The sequence below is a fragment of the Hibiscus syriacus genome, unplaced genomic scaffold (genome assembly GCF_006381635.1).
Source record: "Hibiscus syriacus cultivar Baekdansim isolate YM2019G1 unplaced genomic scaffold, ASM638163v2 tig00110865_pilon, whole genome shotgun sequence".
Taxonomy (NCBI): Eukaryota; Viridiplantae; Streptophyta; class Magnoliopsida; order Malvales; family Malvaceae; genus Hibiscus; species Hibiscus syriacus.
The window spans coordinates 722,010-742,967 of NW_024062894.1; the positions used below are offsets into that span (position 1 = coordinate 722,010).

Sequence of the window (20,958 nt, forward strand, 5' to 3'; positions counted from 1 at the left end):
GTTGGGTGTGAACCTTATCCTCAAAGTGGCAGTGGTCCTTTGGCAGACAGCTGTCCAGTGCCAGCTGTCCTTATGCAGAAATATTTTTTTGTCTTTTTCTGCGCCGAAAATGCCAAGGCATTTCAATCTGCTTTAGCAACGTGTGATGCTGCGGCATTACTTCCCAAAGAATTCTTTTTTCTTGTTATTCCCTGCACACCACAAACAAACTGCACCTTTCCCTCAAACAGCACCATTAAGAAATAAAATAGCACAACCACCACTAATGCACTATATGCAAATACATGATCCTAAAATGCCTAAAATGAGCTTTTAAACAAACAATAACTTAAGTGAAAAAGGCCTTAAAAGTAGCCTTTTTAGGAAGTTAATAATATGAATAAGTGTTTAACTTGGGATTTCTTTGCAATAGGAAATGTCCATAAGAATTAGTTGTAATCATCAAGGAATAAGACATAATAACAGTGGCCAGAAGAACTAGCAATGGGAGAAGTCCACAGATCACTATGAACAATATCAAAGGGAAGAACAGTAGACGACAAAGAGTCATAAAAAGGTAACTTTGAGTGTTTCCTGAGAGGACATGAGGAACAATAAGTTTTACAAGCCTTATTACAATCAATAAATTTTTTACTACTTAGGGACCTAAGAATAGCAGCACCAGGAAGTCCTAAGCGATTATGCCAGAGATCTAAAGAAATAGCAGTAAAGGCCGAATGATTGACTGCAGAAGTGGCTTGAGTGTTTGAAAAAATTGGATAAAGGTCACCGGTACTGTCACATCTCACTAGTTTGGCTCTCGTCTGTAGATCATTCACAGAAAATCCAAAGGGATCAAATTCAACCGAAACCATATTATCAGTTGTGAACTTACGGACAAATATTAAATTCTTAATTAATTTTGGAGCATGCAGCACATTGTTTAAGGTAAATGAAGAGTACGGGGAAGGCAAAGTAGTACTACCGTGACCGACAATTGGAATTAAATGTCCACTACCAACAACAATGTTATTATTTTTAATGTTCGAATTGACATAAGATGAAAGAATACCTTGGTCCGTTGTCATATGAGATGTAGCTCCAGTGTCCATATAATAATTTACATCCGGTTGAGAAATTGAGAAAGCATGCATAGCCACCTCAATATTCGTAGGTGTGTATGAAAGGGCCATGACACTATAAGCCTGTGGACGTTGGCCCAGAATACCTGGCCTAGGAGGCCTAGTACCGGAGGGGGAGCAGCTGGTCTAAGAGCCCACGAAGTTGCTGGATATGGGCAGGGAGGATTGGGCCACTGAGCTAGCCAGGGGGTCCAGGATGCCGGCCAAGAATAATGACCCTGATACTACCATGTCTGTCCAGAGGCCTGCCCAGATTGCTGTTGGGCTGGCCCATTAGCATTACGACCTTTTTCCAGAATTTTTGGCCTTTTTTTGCTTAGTGTTTCTGGAATTCGAACGGGAGCCGTCAGTGCTCTACTGGGTGGTAGAGGTTTAGACAAAGATCGTCTGTGGGTGGTTGGTGGAACCACCCTCCTTAGCTAGGCAGTTTTTGATGGTCCGCTCAGCCAATTTTAGATGAGATCAATAACTTTCGAACGAAGGTAGAGGTTATTGATTTTGAATGAAATCCACCATCCAGACAAAGGCCTCTGGGAGCCCAGCCGTGAGTTTGAGAATGAGTCGGCTGTCGGGAATCAGAGCACTAACATCAGCGAGACGATCGACAAGTGATTTGATGTGATTACAATAGCCATCAATTGATGAGAAATTCTCAAAGTCGAGGTCAGCAAGCTCTTGTTTGAGATGAGAGGCTCGTGAGGCTTTATTGTCTTACAACATAGACTCGAGACGAGCCCAAGCACCATTAGCAGTGTCGTCCTTGAGAAGAATAGCATGAAGAAGATCTGTGGAAATGGTTCCATAGATCCATTGAAGGACTGCAGCGTCCAACCATTTCCAAAGAGCAGGATCAGCGGCTATAGAGGCTTCAATGCAGCCTTCTCCATCACTTCCGTAAGAGGAATAATATGATTATGAAGATCATGAACCCTAACAAGCACCTTAAAAAGGGCGGCCCAAGAGTGATACATTCCATGATCGACGTCCAACGTGATGGAAACAAGAGACTTAACATTGGTTATGGTCAAAGCCGGATGAAATTTTGGTGTTTCAGCCATGGAAAATGTAGTGCAGTGGAAGAAGAAAGAAGAAAGATAGGTAGAGGAAAAAGGGAGGGCCGAATGTTAGGAGAGAAACCAAGAATGGAAACCCTATACTAATACCATGAAATAAAGATATACATTCCAAACTAATGATACACACTATAAACAGAATATAATAAACATATATTCTAACAGTAATAGAGTGTGAAATAGTGAAAACGATAGGAAATTCTTATAAAGATTACTATATAAGGGCAAAATTGTCCAAATAATATTATGAAAAAAATTATATATGATAATCACTCTAATTTATTTTTAAATAAGATGGTTTCTATAATATTATAAGAAATTGTTATAGATCATCTGAAATTTTCAAAATAAGATTAGACGTTATAGTTCAAATAGTTTTTTTTAAGATGGTGTGTAATTCTGACATCTTTAAAAAAAATATCAGGTAATCTGAATATCTTTCATAATATGTTGTAGTAAAAATCTTAGATAAAAAAAATAAATTTTCTAACACGTTATTTAAATAAATATTTTTCCAACTATATTATGTAAGAAAAGTTATCATGATAAATTATCAATGAATAAAATTATATAAATATAATTAAAATGATAGTATTTGTTTAACCATTTATTTTAAATTTTAAAGTGATTATATAATATAATTATTGTTATTCTGATCATATTTATAAATAAAATTTATTATTGATGTTATTATATTTTTAGAGATAAATTATTGTCAACTTTTAATTAGTTAAGATTTATGAATAATTTTTATTTATTTATCGAAATCTTCAAAAGATTCTTATTTTTCCTGTTCTAGAACATCAAGAGTTTTGAACCATTTACAAGGATATCTGCAATATTCAATCAACGACCTCCGAAAAATATACATGATCTATCAAAGTGAAATTCAAGATTTAACAACTAGATTTATTTAGCCTATCAATCTACGAACATCTATAACTATCATATGTCTGACGCCATCAACTATGGTCACTATAAATACCTCTGAGTCCAACACAAACATGTTTCCATTGATAATTGGTGCAGTAAATATAAAATATCCAATTAGAGAAGAATCAATCACTATGAATACTTAAAACCAATCATTCCCTAAACTCATTTATTTTGAAGAGTCGTATCGAAACACCAACGACCCAACATATTATGAACCCTTCGTAGTTTTTTTTTACTCCTTTGATCATCCTTGTAAACATTTTTCTCGATCAAAATATCATGTAGACTCTGATTCTGACAAAAAAAACCCCATATACACAACTTCTAATCTCATCGAAGGACTCTATCAAAATGAACAAGTTGCTCTTAACCTTGATACACAAATGATTGATGTATCTCTTCTGTGCTATATTAGCAAGAGTGAGAGACATCTCTACATCAATTAGGCTTTTGAAGGTATTTCAGTAGGCAGGGTCGGTCCTAACTTTTTCTTGGCACGGGGCAAAATTAAAAACATGGGCCCTAATTTAAAAGAATATTAAAAAATATGCAATATAAAATTTTAATTAATTTTTTATTAAATTAAATAAATATTAATTCATTACAATATCAAAAATGTCAAAAACATATTTAAGCATATAAAAACTTATAAAAACATTGCATTCGAGCATTTCTTGATGCAAAATCATTGATGATAGTGTAACATCAATGCTTTCCAACATATTTTTCTCAATATATAACATAGCTAGCTCATTCAATCTTTCTTGTGACATTGTTGACCTCAAGTAATTCTTCAATAATTTCAGCTTTGAAAAACTTCTTTCCGCAGATGCTATTGTTACCGACATTGTTAATAAGATTCGATAAGCAATTGGAACATTAGGATAACAATATCTAGCTTTAACAAACTCAAGAACTTCAAGCACTGACATGAATACATTTGGCAAAGTCAATTGAAACACTTTCATTTCAGAAAAAAAAATCATTTGCATCAACATCCAACAAATTATTATGAGAAAAAAATAATCTTAAAATTATTACAACATTATTTTAATTTATTGTCATCCAATGACTTCAACCTTGTAGAATCAATTAAAAATCCAAAATAATTTTCAAAAATCTTTAACTGCTCAAATCTATCTTTCAAAGAAGCGACCGCCATATCAAAAAAAATAATTAACTTTAAAAGACTCCTCTGCTGATTGCATCTCTTCATCATGGCCATTCTCATCAAATTATCTTTTTTCTAAAAATGCGACGCTTAGTCAAAAAAATTGGCTCTATGTTCATATCTAATGCAAGACTTTTAGTAATATCTATAGTAACTTCGAACCCCTTATTTCTGTAGTTTTCAAAATATGACATTACACCTTCCAACTCCTTTATGGTAGTATCAATGCACATTGATTTAGATTGTAATTTCTTACTTACCGTGTTGATATCTAATAAAATATCATACCAGATAATCATTCCATGTAAGAATTCAAAACTGTGAAGGGCACTAGCTAAACTTTCTGCTTCACTTTTTGCTTTTGCATCATTACCACAATATTCATATAATTGTAACAAAGCTAACCTTATTTTATGAGCATGACATTTAATAGCTTTGACACTTTTAATTCGACTTTCCCATCGAGTATCAGAAAAAGATTTCACAGTTTCCGGAACATTTTCACATAAAATTTTACACTTTTTGGTAGAACTTGCGAACAATGAATATATACGTTGCACAATCCCAAAAAAGAAATAGCTTTAACATAAGAATGTGTCATATCAGAAAGATAAAGATTAAGATTATGACAAGCGTATGGCATATATAAAGCTCTAGGATTTATTTCAAACAATCTCTTTTGAACACCTTGGTGTTTTTCTTTCATATTAGAACCGTTGTCATATCATTGGCCCCTCACATAATCAACGTTCAACTCTAGAGATTGCAATGTATTTACTAATTCATTGAAAAGCCCTAATCCAGATGTATCATCCACTTTCAAGAACTCTAAAAAGTACTCTTCTATTTTTACTTTGTTGTTTGACATATTTACGCATCACACTATTAGAGTCATTTGTTCTTGATGACTTACATCAGGGGTACAGTCAAGAATAACAGAGAAATACTTTGCCTTCTGGATGATCTTTAGAATAGAAGTTCTAATACTATGGGCCAAGAGAGAGATTAGTTCATTTTGAATGTTATGACCAAGATAATGATAATGAATATTTTCATTTTGAATACATCTAATATGGTCTTGCATAGGTAAATCAAATTCAACAATCTTCAACATTAGACTCATTTTGTGCATGATTATGGACATTTAAATTATAAATGTCACCATCTATATGATTTAGGATATCATGGTAATTTGCATTAGTAACACCTAGATTGGTACCATTTGAAGAACTATCAAGATTATTTAAATTCCCAGCAATATCATTTAAATTTTCATTAGAATGCTCTCCTACACCACTTTTAAAGAATTTTTCAAGAGCTCCCTTTTGTAATTCTATTAAATCATCTATTTATTTTCTTTTTTTTCTTTTTCCACTACCAGACAAATGTTTTTTAGGAAACATTATATAACAATGCAACTAATGTAGAAAAGAACAATAACACCTGTAAATGGGAGATTCTCGATTGAAGTATTTATACGCCAAATTCGTAACACCGTAATGATTGAACTTATAAGGAATATGAAGTATCTGTATATCCACGTTTGACATTTCATATCCAAAATTTATGAAACAAAAAAAAAGAAAATAAGTTTATCTATAATTTATAAATATATAAAAATAAAAAGAATTTGGAAACACGAACTTACTTAGGATTTTAAAAATATCTTCAATGATTACAATTGATGATAAGTAATTGTGATTTTGTGTTTGTGAATTGTGAGAAATATGAGAAATTGAAAATTGAGAACAATAAGAAATAAGTTAATTTTACTTCAATTTTCTCCTATCATTTATGGGAAATAAAAAGTAACTGTTATAAACATTATGATTAATTTAGTTTTTAACGTTATGATGAGAACGTCTAATTTAAACGTTTAAAAATTTTAAACTGAACTTGCATTAATGTACATTAATATTTATGGGCTCTCTTGCATTAATGTAAGAAAAATAATAGAGAAAATAACCTTAGTGACAAAAAATGCCTTATAATATACGATTTTAACCAATTTTTTTTGGATTTGCCAAAATGACCAATTAAATCGCAATGCGATCGATAATTCGCAATGCGATCTCCGGTATCGCAAATCAGTTTCCAGATTCGCAACGCGAACATCGACTATCGCAACGCGAACTTCGACTATCGCAATGAGATTTTCCAAATTCGTTGCGATAGTCCAAATTCGCGTTGCGATTTATTCCAAATTCGCGTTGCGATAGTCCAAGTTCGTTGCGATAGTCGAAGTTCGCATTGCGATTTATTCCAAGTTCGTTGCGATAGTCGAAGTTCGCGTTGTGATTTATTCCAAGTTCGTTGCGATAGTCGAAGTTCGCGTTGCGATTTATTCCAAGTTCGTTGCGATAGTCCAAAATCGCAACGACTGGTGGTATTGCATTTGTTTCTTAAAAATTTTCTCTTAAAAGATAGTATTCGCGCGGACGTGTCGAAGACACGTATTACCATTACCACGACCACGACCACGACCCGAGACGAGACGAGACGAGACGGATGGCGGCAGCGCGCGAGAGTCCCCCTTGTTCTCTATCACTCAACAAGAAAGTGGGAAAGTCAAGCCTTAAATAACATTCCCAATAGTGTTTCCAATACTATGTGGGATTGAGCATTACCAACACTTGTTCCCAATACTATGTGGGATTGAGCCTTAAATAGTGATATTATTTGTGAATTATAGTTAATGACTTTAGTATTTGTATGAAAAGTATTTGTGGTTCGTTTAGTTTTAATGCAATTCTAATTTATTTTCAATTGATTGTAATTGCACGATAACAATTTTTTTTATTCTCGTGAGTGATGCAATTTTTTTTGAATGCTTTGCTTAAAATTGCAATAATCGCGATTGATTGTAGATTGACTTTTAATTATGACATATTTAATCGTATAATACTAATGCAATTGGTTGCTGATTTAGTTGTTTTAAGGTGCATGATTGTTAATTGTTTCCTGAATAATCACATAGTATTGGAAACAAGTGTTGGTAATGCTCAATCCCACATAGTATTGGAAACACTATTGGGAATGATATTTAAGGCTTGGCTTTTCCACTTTCTTGTTGAGTGATAGAGAACAAGGGAGACTCTCGCGCGTCGCCGCCGCCGCCGTCCGTCTCGTCTCGTCTCGTCTCGTCTCGTGGTCGTGGTCGTGGTCGTGGTCGTGGTCGTGGTAATACGTGTCTTCGACACGTCCGCGTGAATACTATCTTTTTAGAGAAAATTCTTAAGAAACAAATGCAATACCACCAGTCGTTGCGATTTTGGACTATCGCAACGAACTTAGAATAAATCGCAATGCGAACTTCGACTATCGCAACGAACTTGGAATAAATCGCAACGAACTTGGAATAAATCGCAACGCGAACTTCGACTATCGCAACGAATTTGGAATAAATCGCAATGAACTTGAAATAAATCGCAACACGAACTTCGACTATCGCAACGAATTTGGAATAAATCGCAACGCGAACTTCGACTATCGCAACGAACTTAGACTATCGCAACGAATTTGTAATAAATCGCAACGCGAACTTCGACTATCGCAAATCAGTTTCCAGATTCACAACGCGAACTTCGACTATCGCAACGCGAACTTGGACTATTGCAACGCGAACTTGGACTATCGCAATGCGATAGTCGAAGTTCGCGTTGCGAATTTGGAAACTGATTTGCGATACCGTAGATCGCGTTTCGAATTATCGATCGCATTGCGATTTAGTTGGTCATTTTGGCAAATCCAAAAAAAGTTGGTTAAAATCGTATATTATAAGACATTTTTGATCACTGAGGTTATTTTCTCACAATAATATATTAATATTTATGAATCTTTCTTTTAATTTAGTTTATTAAAATATTATAAATTAATATAAATAAAATTATGGGCCCTGGGCGAGTGCCCCTCTTGCCCCTGCCCAGAGCCGGCCTTGTCAGTAGGGTCTTGAGTGGGATACAATCATTAATATCCGATATATTAATTAATTAAGTTTGATCAAATATAATAAAATTTATTATAATGATTATTTTTTAAAAATATTTTTTTATATTTATAACATCATAATTTAAACTATAAATATTATTTAAAATATAAAATTTGACTATGTAATGTCATTTTTTAGCATTGATAAGAATAAGATAAGATAAACTACAGAAGAAGCCTAAAGCTTTTGTAAGGAGAGTTTAAGAGTGTCTTTTTCAAGATCTATAATGATACTTTCACCAAGAGAACAATTAAAAATTAAACTATGTTTTTGGTCCCCAATACAAATGAAGCTACGCGTTCTGTTTTCATTACACCTCCAAATCAAAACGTTGAAAATCAAGGGTACAAAATGGGGAAAAAATCTGTGAACTCACACGTAGAGAGAAAAGTTTTTAAATGAATTTGGCTTATCACGTTATTTACGATCTCAATTAATAATATATGTTTATTTTTATTTTTTAAGATAAATTTTTACCTCTTTTTAAATATAAAAAAATAAATAATTATTTTAAAATTTATAGATCTTATTTATTGACACCATAAATAATATGGTAAGATGAGTTAAGTCTATTAAATATTTTCTCCAAAAGAAGGGACCCGAGGGTGACAAGAATCCAACTGCATGACAGCCAAGTCTCACATGCACATGGTTATATCAAACTACGATCACGGCACTAATCTAAGGACTACATTGATGGGACGGCTTGTACATTGATTGTTATATTAGATATTTTATTAAAATACGTATGGTATATGTGATATTATCCAAAATCAGAATAGGTAGAAAGGTTGACATTTTCCATGCATTTCCTTTTTGCATCAATTATTTCACACCTAAACAAAATCAATATCTTTCTCTTTTTTTTCAATTTTGGATTTTGATCTTAAAAGAATTACTTAATTGGTATCTTAAGAAGATATTCCATGCACCTGATAGATTCAGTTTGAGGATCAACAAGAGACTACTACGGAGGGCTTAAAAGGAATGGAATTAGGTCAAAGCAAAGAAAATGAGGTAATATTCAGTGATAAAGACAAAGCAAAAAAGGAATAATGATTATTGACTTTTTTCTCAATTAACTTCTAAAACGACCTGTTCAATTCTCATGCATCGTGGTATATATATATATACACATGCATTGCTTCCTACTTGTTCACGAATCAACAATCAGCACAAAAAAAGGGTTTAATCAATGTGTTTTCGTTTTTACTTTTTGGGACATTGGCATCGCATGTCACGTCCCGACCAATCCATGGAGCCGCCATTGTTGAAAAACATGAGCAATGGATGGTTGACTATGGTCGAAAATATAACAGCGAATCGGCGAAGGAGAAGCGTTTTAATATATTCAAGGAGAACTTGGAATATATCGAGAGCTTCAATAGTGTCGGAAACAGGGGTTTTAAGTTAGGACTGAATGAATTTGCAGATTTGAGACATGATGAATTCATTGCAACTCACACTGGATATCATAAGATGGATAAGTCTGAATCAACATCGTTTAAGTATGCAAATTATTCCGATATTTCAATGGTTCAAGTGCCACTGGATATGAGGTTCGATTGGAGGGACCGAGGTGCCGTCACTCCTGTTAAATAACAGGGAAAATGCTGTAAGTTTTATTGTTATTTACTGATTTTTTTTTGTTAGAATTATTGTTGTCTACTTGAAAATGGTTAAATTTGTGAGTAATGCAAATATTGAAGATAGTTTTTACTGTGAGTTGGAGTGGGTAATTATTATTTAACAAGTTTTACGTGTTTTACTATTATAAAGGGATAATCTCCTTTGCTCTATTCAGGTACCAACCCATGCTGGAAGTGGGAGTAGCAATTGCTCCTAATTTTTATGGTCATTGAGAATTTTGAAACTATTTCAATCAAGCCTTTGCTACTCCAAAACATTTTTGGTATGGTTTGTTTTGATATATTGTCAATTTTAAAATTAATAAAATTAAGCTTTCACTCAAAATATATCTAATTTTGTTACTTACTTTCTAAAACTTTTAAATTTTAAAATTAATAAAACTAAATTATTAATCTCTTAATTTCTATGAATTAATTATTTTTTAGAACCTTATTTATTTTAAAGTTAAATAGTTTGTTCCCTTGTAGCTTAATCCTAACTCTGTCTTTGGTTCTATTCTTTCCTTTTTGAAATAATTTATTTTTGAAAAAACAACACAAACGAAGTTCCACTTTCTCATTTCGGGTATTTGTAGTTTTGAAGGTTGTGTTAACATTTAGGGAGATTACACCAATCCAAGTGAAATTGTTTAAAGTAACTTTTACAATAACATAACAAATCATCCCATTTTCTTTTATTATTTATTACTCAATACTAAAGATAATTCTTTATAACAATATTCTTTTCAAATTTGTTTGCAGGTAGTTCTTGGGCATTTCAGCAGTGGCAGCCGTTGAATCACTAACCCAAATCAACACAGGCAAATTAACCTCATTATCAGAGCAACAACTGGTGGATTGCAGCAGAAATGGTGGGAACCAAGGTTGCAACAGTGGAGTAATGGTGGATGCTTACCAATACCTAATCCAAAACAGAGGAATAGCCGCAGAGCAAACCTACCCGTACAATGAACTCCAAGAAACTTGTGACAAAGTGAAACAGGCAAGCAAAGTAGAAACCATCAGTGTCTAAGAACGGGTGCCTACAAACGACGAGGATGTGTTGCTTAAGGCCGTCACGAATCAACCTGTCTTAGTTGCAATCGATGGGAGCGGACAAGCATTTAGGTTTTTTCAGGGCGATGGGGTGTTCACTGGAGATTGTTGCACCAATCTGAATTAAGCAGTGTCGTAATCTTCTTTCGATTGGGTCCCGGAATTGGACTTTGACTTGAAAAATGTGGATTGGAGTCGTCACCGACCATTTTAAAACGAATTTAGGTGAGTCGGACACCATCTTACCTGATCTGCTTTTTACCAGAAATGTGTCGGGTTCGGGAGTCGGTTACGGTCATGGAAGGATTAGCACCCTTGAATCGCCCTTTCGGTACCAATTAATTTACCGGTTGTCTTAGTTGCGAAAATTCAAAATTTAAATTAAAATTTAACAGACCCGATTCAAAATACTTACAATTGATTGATTTGAATACCCTTAAAAGATAAAAACATTAGATTCGTAGCATAGTATAAAATCGAATTGAGATAGCAAGTGTGCAAACGTGAGAATAATAAATAAAACAAGAAAAAATAGAAAATAACAAAACACGTAAAAAAAGAATAAAAAATAATAATAAAAATAAACAAAATGAATAAAATGTTAAAAAAAGACACAGATAAAGAGAAAAAATTAATGGAGTAAAAAAAGGTAATGAAATTAAAAATGAATAAAAATAATGTGTACTATAAAGTAGTATTTACTAAAACAAATAATAAATAATAAATTTATAATACTAAGTAAAACGAGTAAAAAATAAAGATATACATAATATTAAGAAAAAAATAAAATAAAGTAAAAATATAATATATATATATATATATATATATATATATAAATAAAAATAAAAATAGAATATTAAGAAAATATATATATAAAAACGTATAAAATATAATATTAAGAAAAAATATATATACATAGCAAATGGAGAAAATTAATATATATATATATATATATATATAATGATATAAGATATATATAATAAAAATAATATAATATAAATAAAAAAAAATTAAAAATATATATATAGGAGACGAAATTAATATAAAAGTAAAATTAAAGGGTAATTTCAAGGTAAATTAAAGATTAAGATTGACTTAGGGGGGAATATTAAATACTTTTAAAAAAATGAACATGCCTCAGGAGTAGATCTAGGTTTGAAACTTCGAAACCCCACCCCTTTTTGGTCATCGGCGCAACCCACGCTTTGGGTTATTCGAACCAAATCTCAAGAAAAATAATATGCACATGCGAGAAATGAACGATTCAATGTAAAAAAAATGCTACCTTTTATTTCCTTTTCGAATCGTTTACAATAGCTTTTCCTTTGTATTTTTTCGTGCTTTCCTCTGTATCTTGTATGTAAATACGTGTCCTACAAATGGGGAGGATTACATGTATTTATAGTGAAAAAACGAAATACTTTTATAATCCTATTAACAATAGAATCCTAATGCAACTAGACTCCTTGCTCGGTTGTTGCACGTTTGTTGGTGTGGTTGTTGCTTTAAAAGATATGGTGGTGGAAGAGTCCTCTTAGGAGATGAACTCTTTCTAGTTCTATCTTTTAAAAAAATGGGTGTCTACAGCTGCCCCTCTTTGTTCTTTTTCATGGAACAAAAAATAGAACAAAGATAAAAAGACACAAATTTTCGTTCAGTGGAGTTGAAGAATAACTCCATGTCGAATTGAGTTGCGGATGGCTCCTCCGTCGCAAAGTCGAGTCCATCTTGAAATGATTTGAATCAGAATGTGGCTTCTCGTTGTAGTCTACTTTGGTCTTCTTCTCGGTTTAAAGACCTTGGCTAAAAATTCGACTGGAAAGTAATCCCTTGACTCCACAATGTGGTTGATATGCTCTCGAGCTGAATGAAACCGAACTCTAAAAGTATTCGTTAATAGATAGTTTTTCTCAACTTAAGCTATGCTGATGGAAAAAAGGCTTCTTGCTACTAAGGCACGGCTAACCCAGATCTTCTTCTCGGCTTGAAAACCTCGATTGCAGCCGGACAATAGTGTGATTGAGGTGTCATCAAGCTGAATGGAATCGAACTCGACAATTTTCATTGACAGATAGCCCTTCTTGCCTTGAGCTATGCTGTAAATTTGATTTACCTCTGAGTTGAATGTAATCGAACTCGAAAATATTTAGTGATAGATAACCCTTCTTTGAGTTGGATATCCTTCGTCATGAAGTTGAAATCCAATCTAGAGATGGATTTTGCTTGTGTGCACGATTCCCCTTCGTCGTGAAGTTGAAACCGCGGGTGGCCCTTTCGTCGTGAAGTTGAGCCTGGTAATTGGATATCCTTCATCGTGAAGTTGAAATCTAAGTGAGTAGTATTGTTCCGTGTCCAATATCCTCCGTCGTGAAGTTGAAATTGGCTCTGGAACTGGGAAATTATTTGTTGACAGCCAGCCGCCCCTTCACTGTGAAGTTTAGCTTGTGTTGTCTCGAGTTCAATATCCTTCGCTGTGCAGTTGAAATTGACTCTGAATGAAACTAAAAAGTTGTTTGTTGACAATTAGTCGCCCCTTCGTTGTGAAGTTGAGCTTGTGTTGTCTTGAGTCTAATATCCCTCGCCGTGAAGTTGAAAATGGCTCTGAAACTGGAAAGCCCCTTCTTCGTGAAGTTGAGCCTCAAATGGCACGATATCCTCCGTCGTGGAGTTAAAATCGCGGATGGCTCTTTCGTCGTGAAGTTGAGCCTTGACTTGAATATCCTTCGTCGTGAAGTTGAAATCAAAGTATTGTATATTGCGGGTGGACTCGATTCCCTTCGGCATGAAGTTGAAACCGTGAATGACCCCTTTATTGTGAAGTTTGGCTTCGAGTTAGATATTCTCTGTCGTGAAGTTGAAATCTACTCTCGAGCAAATTGTGTCGCTTTGAGTTCAATATCCTTCGCCGCAAAGTTGAAATTGACTCTAGCTAAAATCTGAAAAAGTTATGCATATATGTGATACTATGGATGCAATGATCTTAGGTGTGCCTAAAATGCATATGCAACATATGTTATCTTGGGGCTCTGGAGAGAAATCTCGATCTCCGGTTGCCTGTCTGGAATCTTGATTCTTGAATCTTCAAGTTCTGATCTCTGATCTTGAATTCTTCAAATGTTCAAATCTGATGTGCACATTCTATTTTTGATTTGAGAAATGCTTCTCGACCATCTCAAGTATGTGTCTGAGCTGAGTGTAACGGTTCAGATGATGCTTCAAGAGAAGTTGTCTCGAAAGAGATAGAATTCGTTTCAAGGGAAACGATCTCAAAGATATTTGTTGTTTCATTAAAACGATCTCAAGGGAAACAAAATTTTGTTTTAAGGGAAATAAATTTGAAGATTTTGTGTTTCAAGAGAAACTGTCTCAAGGGAGACAAAATTTGTTTTAGGGGAAATAAATTCAAAGATTTTGTTTCAAGGGAAACTGTCTCAAGAGAGACGAAATTTGTTTCAAGAGAAACTGTCTCAAGAGAGACAAAACTTATTTCCAAAAGAAACTGTCTCAAGGGAGATGAAATTTGTTTCAAATAAAACATATCCAAATAATTTGTTTCAAGGGAAACTGTCTCAAGAGAGACAAAATTTGTTTCAAGGGAAACTATCTTAAGAGGGACGAAATTTATTTCAAGGGAAATGTTTTCAATGTTTATGTTTCAAGAGAAACTGTCTCAAGGGAGAAAAAATTTTGTTTCAAGGGAAACTATCTCAAGCGAGATAAAATCTTCTTTTTAAAAACAGTCTTGAGTGAAATGAAATGCCTTCTTTCGAGTGAAACAGTCTCAAGTGAGACAAAGTCTGTTTTAAGAAAAGCAATCTCAAGTGAGATAATCATCTGCATTAAATGAGACTGTCTCAAGTGAGACAAAATTTATATTGGAAATGTTGAATCTGAAGATGAATGTCGATCTTTCAATCTGTCGAGTTGGTTGAAGTGTGAGTTCTTGCTGCTGAGTTAAGCAACCACCATCGATTTTTACAAACTCTTTTGAATCAAGTATCTTTCACCTTGAAGTTGAAACTTGACTCTAAAGCTGCAAAACTTATGTATGTGAAAAAATGATAAATATGATGCTCTAAAATGTATGCATAATGAATGAGTTCTTGTTTTATTCCTTGGACAGAATCTCATTTTTTTCCTGCTGGTTCTTACATGTGGATGAAAAGCCTTCGGAAGATCTGATCATTCGCATCAGGATTTTGAATCCATGGAGAGGCCACAATATTCAATGTTGAATCTCCAAAAATGCCCCAACATTAAAAGTGCCCCTATTGTTCCTCATTTCTTGCTTCAACATTAATTCTAAGCATGAGATTACTGTCTGAGAGCCACATGTCATTTACCAAGATCCACTCTAGAGAGATTGTCTTGTTTGAAAAAATGTTTCTCTTTTATTTTCAAAGTTCTAAAAATATCAATTAAAAGAGTTTCGAAAAATGTTTAATTAGAAGTTTTGAAAATATTGCCCCTTTCACGGTTTTACAATTGAGACGAATCATAAAACTAGAGTTCATTGGATATCAAAGAATTAATTACAATGTTAATCCTTCAATAAATTATAGCTATTTGACATGTGCCAAGATCAAATTTATTTTTGGGAAATGGTTAAGTAAGGAAAGGATAAAAAGTCTCAGGTTATTGTGTTTGGTCAAAGGTTTGACATTTTTTGTTTATTTGATGCTCAAAGGTTTGATGGGGTACCTTGTATGCTCCTCTACTGGAAGTGTTCTCCGACTCCCAACTTTCATGGTCATGCTCGGATTGTGCGATGCCTTATCAAGGAATTTGTGCGATCGCCTCAGCTGCCCAATTTTCATATTCGAGCCGCCTTTTCAGGTTTTCAACTCGAATCCTCCTTTCGTTTCAAGATGTCATTCGTAATTTACGTCTTGAACCCCCCTTTGTTATTTTTCTCTATCATACATTAATTACATTATTTTTTGCAAATAACGATTAGTCCTGATGGGCGGGATGAAATCTGAAGATAATCTCTTCTGTTTAGAAATCCATGTATGATTAGAAGGGACTTTTAAGGCACGTAACATAGGTCATGGTTCATGGTTATAAAAAAAAGGGATAAAAGTCTCAAACAAGTGTTTAAGGGTGATTGAACCAAGTATCAATTCATTCTGATGTCTTCAATCATATCTTACTCAATTTAAATCTGCTCGTATGTGTGTCTCTCTTGATGCTCTATGATCTTCGAGTGGAGTGATTCAGTAATTCGGAAATGATTGTGCTTGATCAATCTCATTTGATGCTCTATGATCTTCGAGTGAAGTGGTTTAGTGATTTGATCAATCTCATAGTTTGAATCTCGATGCGTCGTTTGAATCGAGAGAATCTTTGCATATGCATATTATCTTCTTTTTTCTTCAATTTTCCTTTGTTTTTTTACTTTTTCTTTTCTCTTTGTTTTTTTTTCTCTTTTTTCTCTTTTTGTTCTGATAGAATCTTCGCACTTGGCATTTGGTTCACCTTTCGGTATCTCATCTGAATCAATGTCTTCACTCATGCGAGCATATTTTCTCCACCTTGCCCCCAGTGTGGAGGGCGATCCTTGGTTAGGGTTGAATCAGAAGAAAAATACTATAGGCTCAAAAGGGGACACAAGGGATATATATTTTCTCCTGTTGTCAAGGGATGAAGAAAGAAAGCCGTTCATCATTTCATACATAGAAGTCATCACAGAAGAGGTATCCCCAGGGGGATAGATTTTCAGGATTAATTTTATTCACATGAAAACAGTGTAATTAATGCATGGTAGAATTATTTCGAGTGAATTCTTCTTTCTGCTTCTTGCCCCCAACATGTCTCAATGTTCAGGCTCCCTGCGAGATGCCCCAAGTTGTGTCTTAGAAGAATGCTCATGTTCAAATGAACAACTCAATGCCTTGGGTTTTAATGGTATAAAAATGTCAATTTTGAGTCTAAAAAGACAATGATGTGACTTTATTGACTCAAGGAAAGGTATGGGTGTATCAAAAAGATAAAGATATTGTTAAAAAAATTCAAAGGGAGGTAATGTCAAAATTTGGTCTTTTTGGCAATGACCATGAGTTATTTTGAGTAAAGAATCAAGGTATTTTATTTTGGGGTTTGAGATAGGATAAGAAAGGTCTAACCTTGTCATGTGTCAAAAATCCATAATTCTTGAAGAATTAAAAGAATCCTTAATTCATTTAATATTCGAAAAACTAAAGATTATGATTTGTTCAATTTCTCTACCTTAGAAAGTAGCATAAATTCAATCGTTTAAAAGATTAAGCGAACATGAAAGATCAAAGACGTGTTCAAACAAAACAATCCTCTAAGTGCAAATGATATATGCAATGCCCTTTCTTCGGCTGTCCGTGCCCCTGAACCCATCAGGTTTTTGATCTTGCACTTCAGCGCCTTATAGTTCTCAAAGAAATGTTTGGAGCATCCTATGTGGCGACTGCAAACAGCTTCAACATCGTAACCCTTAGGATATGTGGACTATTTTCTCAGATCATCTTGGCAGGCTTAGTCGTACAACCAGATGATCAAGCTCATTCGTTATGATTTTAGTTTTTTCTTTTGATGTTACAATCTTGCTTCCATATGGTGTCATGTGATTAAAACAACTTTATCGAATTCTCCATGAAGAAATTTATTGTTTATGAAAATGCTTAAAAATGAAATGTAGATGGAAAATGCAAAAATGCATGAAATGTTTTAGGCATTGATCCAAAAACATGTCTGTTATTGTAAATAACCTTTATTGGGACAAAAGTGTTTTATCTTTTAAGAGACAATAAACATATTTAAAGGTACATCCGGACTAAATCCTCTAGACCCGGAACAGGTTGACTAGTCATTTGCCTTCGTCTTTCACCGGTTGAATAACCTGTTGAACCACTCCAGCCTCTCTGGATGAACCGTGAAAATGTTGAGTTGTTTTTTGTACTGGTTCCCAAAAAGTGTCGAATGACTGCATCTCTGGCTTTTATCCTTTTCTGAATCGGAAATTCCATTGAAATCCTCCATCAAAGGGATTATCCGAAGTTCATTTGCTTGTTTCTTGAATTTGTCGACAGTGACTTGCCATCTTGTTCTTGTTGTCTTTGAACGGACTCTCGAGGTCAGTAACCTTTTTCTCGTCTTGCCCCTGCCACCTTTGTCAACCTATTTTTGAAAAGTTAACTTTTGATGTACTTGATTGTGGGCACCATGTCTTCTTGATCGAATGTGACACATAGTTGTCTTGCAAATTGTCCTTATTTTCTTTCTGAGTCTTTTCTGACCATAGTCGGACCCCTGCGTTTTTCATCTCTTGTATTACAACCCCTTTGTCCATTAATGCAAATTATTTATGGTTAACGAACACGTTTTTTTTGTGTGGATCAACACCTCTTTTGAATGATGCAGACGATGGAAATAAAATAAAAGAGATAAAAATTGAAAAGAGTTAGTAAGGTAAAGATAATAATATTGAAAATAAAAGGTCCTACCCCACATGATATCTACCCCACATGCTTTAATTCCTACCCGGACATGATCTCTATCTCGCATGCTAATTCCACACAAATCCTAACCGCATATTTGTGTAGTTCACATACTTTGAACATAAAGTAAAGCATGAAACAAAGCAGCCTAGGGTTTGGAATGATGTTTTGGGGTAGGCTCTAATTCTCCATAGCCTCCCGGTTTAGGTTCTAAAAAATGGGACCCGAGTTCTCCTTGCCGGTGCCCCCTTGGGCTTACCAGACCCTTAGTCCTAAGCCCTTTACAAGCTTATGTGGACTAAGTTAAACTAAAGAGGAAACATTCCCTTATGCCCGCACGGTGAATAAATTCACACGAAGGCGTCGCTTTCACCCCCACTTAAAAGGGTTCGGAGCTCGAGTATAGAGCTAGAAATGGAAACTTTTTCAAAAATCTGAAATCATTGAAAAAACGTCAGTACAACTATTTACTTGAAAAAAAATAATCAAAGATAAATAATTGGAATCGAATAAATAAATTAAACTTGTACTTTTCGCTAAAAAAAAGACAACCGAAAATTAATTTTGGCCTGACTCACTTACCTGTCCCCAGCGGAGTCGCCAAGCTGTCGTAACCGTCTTTCGGTTCGGCCCCAGAATTGAGCTTCGACTTGAAAAATGTGGATTGGAGTTGCCACCGACCATTTTAAAACGAATTTAGGTGGGTCGGACACGATCTTACCTGATCTGCGTTTTTACCAGAAATGTGTCGGGTTCGGGAGTCGGTTACGGCCAAGGAAGGATTAGCACCCTTGAACCGCCCTTTCGGTACCAATTAATTTGTTGGTTGTCTTAGTTGCGAAAATTCGAAATTTAAATTAAAATTTAACAGACCCGATTCAAATTACTTACAATTGATTGATTTGAATACCCTTAAAAGATAAAAACGTTAGATTCGTAGCGGAGTATAAAATCGAATTAGGATAGAAAGTGTGCAAACGCGAGAATAATAAATAAAACAAGAAAAAATGAAAAATAACAAAACACGTAAAAAAAATAATAAAAAAATAATAATAAAAATAAACAAAATGAATAAAATGTTAAAAAAAGATAGATAAAGGAAAACAGTTAATGGAGTAAAAAATGTAAAAGAAATTAAAAAGGAATAAAAATAATGTGTACTATAAAGTAGTATTTACTAAAACAAATAAAAATAATAAATATATAATATTAAGTAAAACAAGTAAAAAATAAAGATATACATGATATTAAGAAAAAAATAAAAAAAATAAAATAAAGTAAAAATATAATATATATAAATAAATAAAGACAAAAATAGAATATTAAGAAAAAATATATATAAAAACGTATAAAATATAATATTAAAAGAAAATATATATACATAGCAAATGGAGAAAAATTAATACATCTATACATATATATATATATAATGATATAAGATATATATAATAAAAATAATATAATATAAATAAATAAATAAATAAATAAATAAAAGAGGAATATAGTAAATAAATAAATAAATTAAATTAAATATATATATATATAGGAGACGAAATTAATATAAAAGTAAAATTAAAGGGTAAATTTCAAGGTAAATTAAAGATTAAGATTGACTTAGGGGGGAATATTAAATACTTTTAAAAAAATGAACATGCCTCGAGAGTAGATCTAGGTTTGAAACTTCGAAATTCCACCCCTTTTTGGCCATCGGCGCAACCCACGCTTTGGGTTATTCGAACCAAATCTCAAGAAAAATAATATGCACATGCGAGAAATGAACGATTCAATGTAAAAAAATGCTACCTTTTATTTCCTTTTCGAATCGTTTACAATAGCTTTGCCTTTGTATTTTTTCGTGCTTTCCTCTGTATCTTGTATGTAAATCCGTGTCCTACAAATGGGGAGGATTACATGTATTTATAGTGAAAAAAACTAACTATTTTTAGAATCCTATTAACAATGGAATCTTAATGCAACTAGACTCCTTGTTCGGTTGTTGCACGTTTGTTGGTGTGATTGTTGCTTTAAAAGATATGGTGGTGGAAGAGTCCTCTTAGGAGATGAACTCTTGCTAGTTCTATCTTTTAAGAAAATTGGTGTCTACAAGCGGTCACAGTTGTCTAGAATGGTACGAATGCAGATGGTTTGAAGTATTGGGGGGTGAAGAATTCATGGGGAGAGAGTTGGGGGTGATAAAGGGTTTATGAAGATTCAGAGAGATGTGAATACAATTGGTGGTTTATGTGGCCTAGCCATGCAAGCATCTAATCCAGTTGCCAACTCCGTGTAATTTAGTGCCAGTTCTTTAGCTTTATAATACACATTATATGTTTTTCAGATTGTAACAAAACTTAAAAAAAATATTGAAAAAATCGGTACATCCATAAAATGAAATGTTTAAAATCATGTCATTCTAAACATCGATTGCCATTATTAAAGTGATATCATTTTATTGTGACATGTCACGTCGGCAACCGTTAGTAATGTCATGTCGGCAACCGTTAGTAATGTCATTA

The 20,958-nt window shown here is 33.7% G+C and overlaps 1 pseudogene; it reads left to right on the forward strand.

Annotated features, from left to right (window-relative positions):
• The first annotated feature begins 1,272 nt into the window (after positions 1-1,272).
• LOC120143928 lies at positions 1,273-20,732 on the forward strand (annotated as a pseudogene).
• The last annotated feature ends 226 nt before the right edge of the window (positions 20,733-20,958 follow it).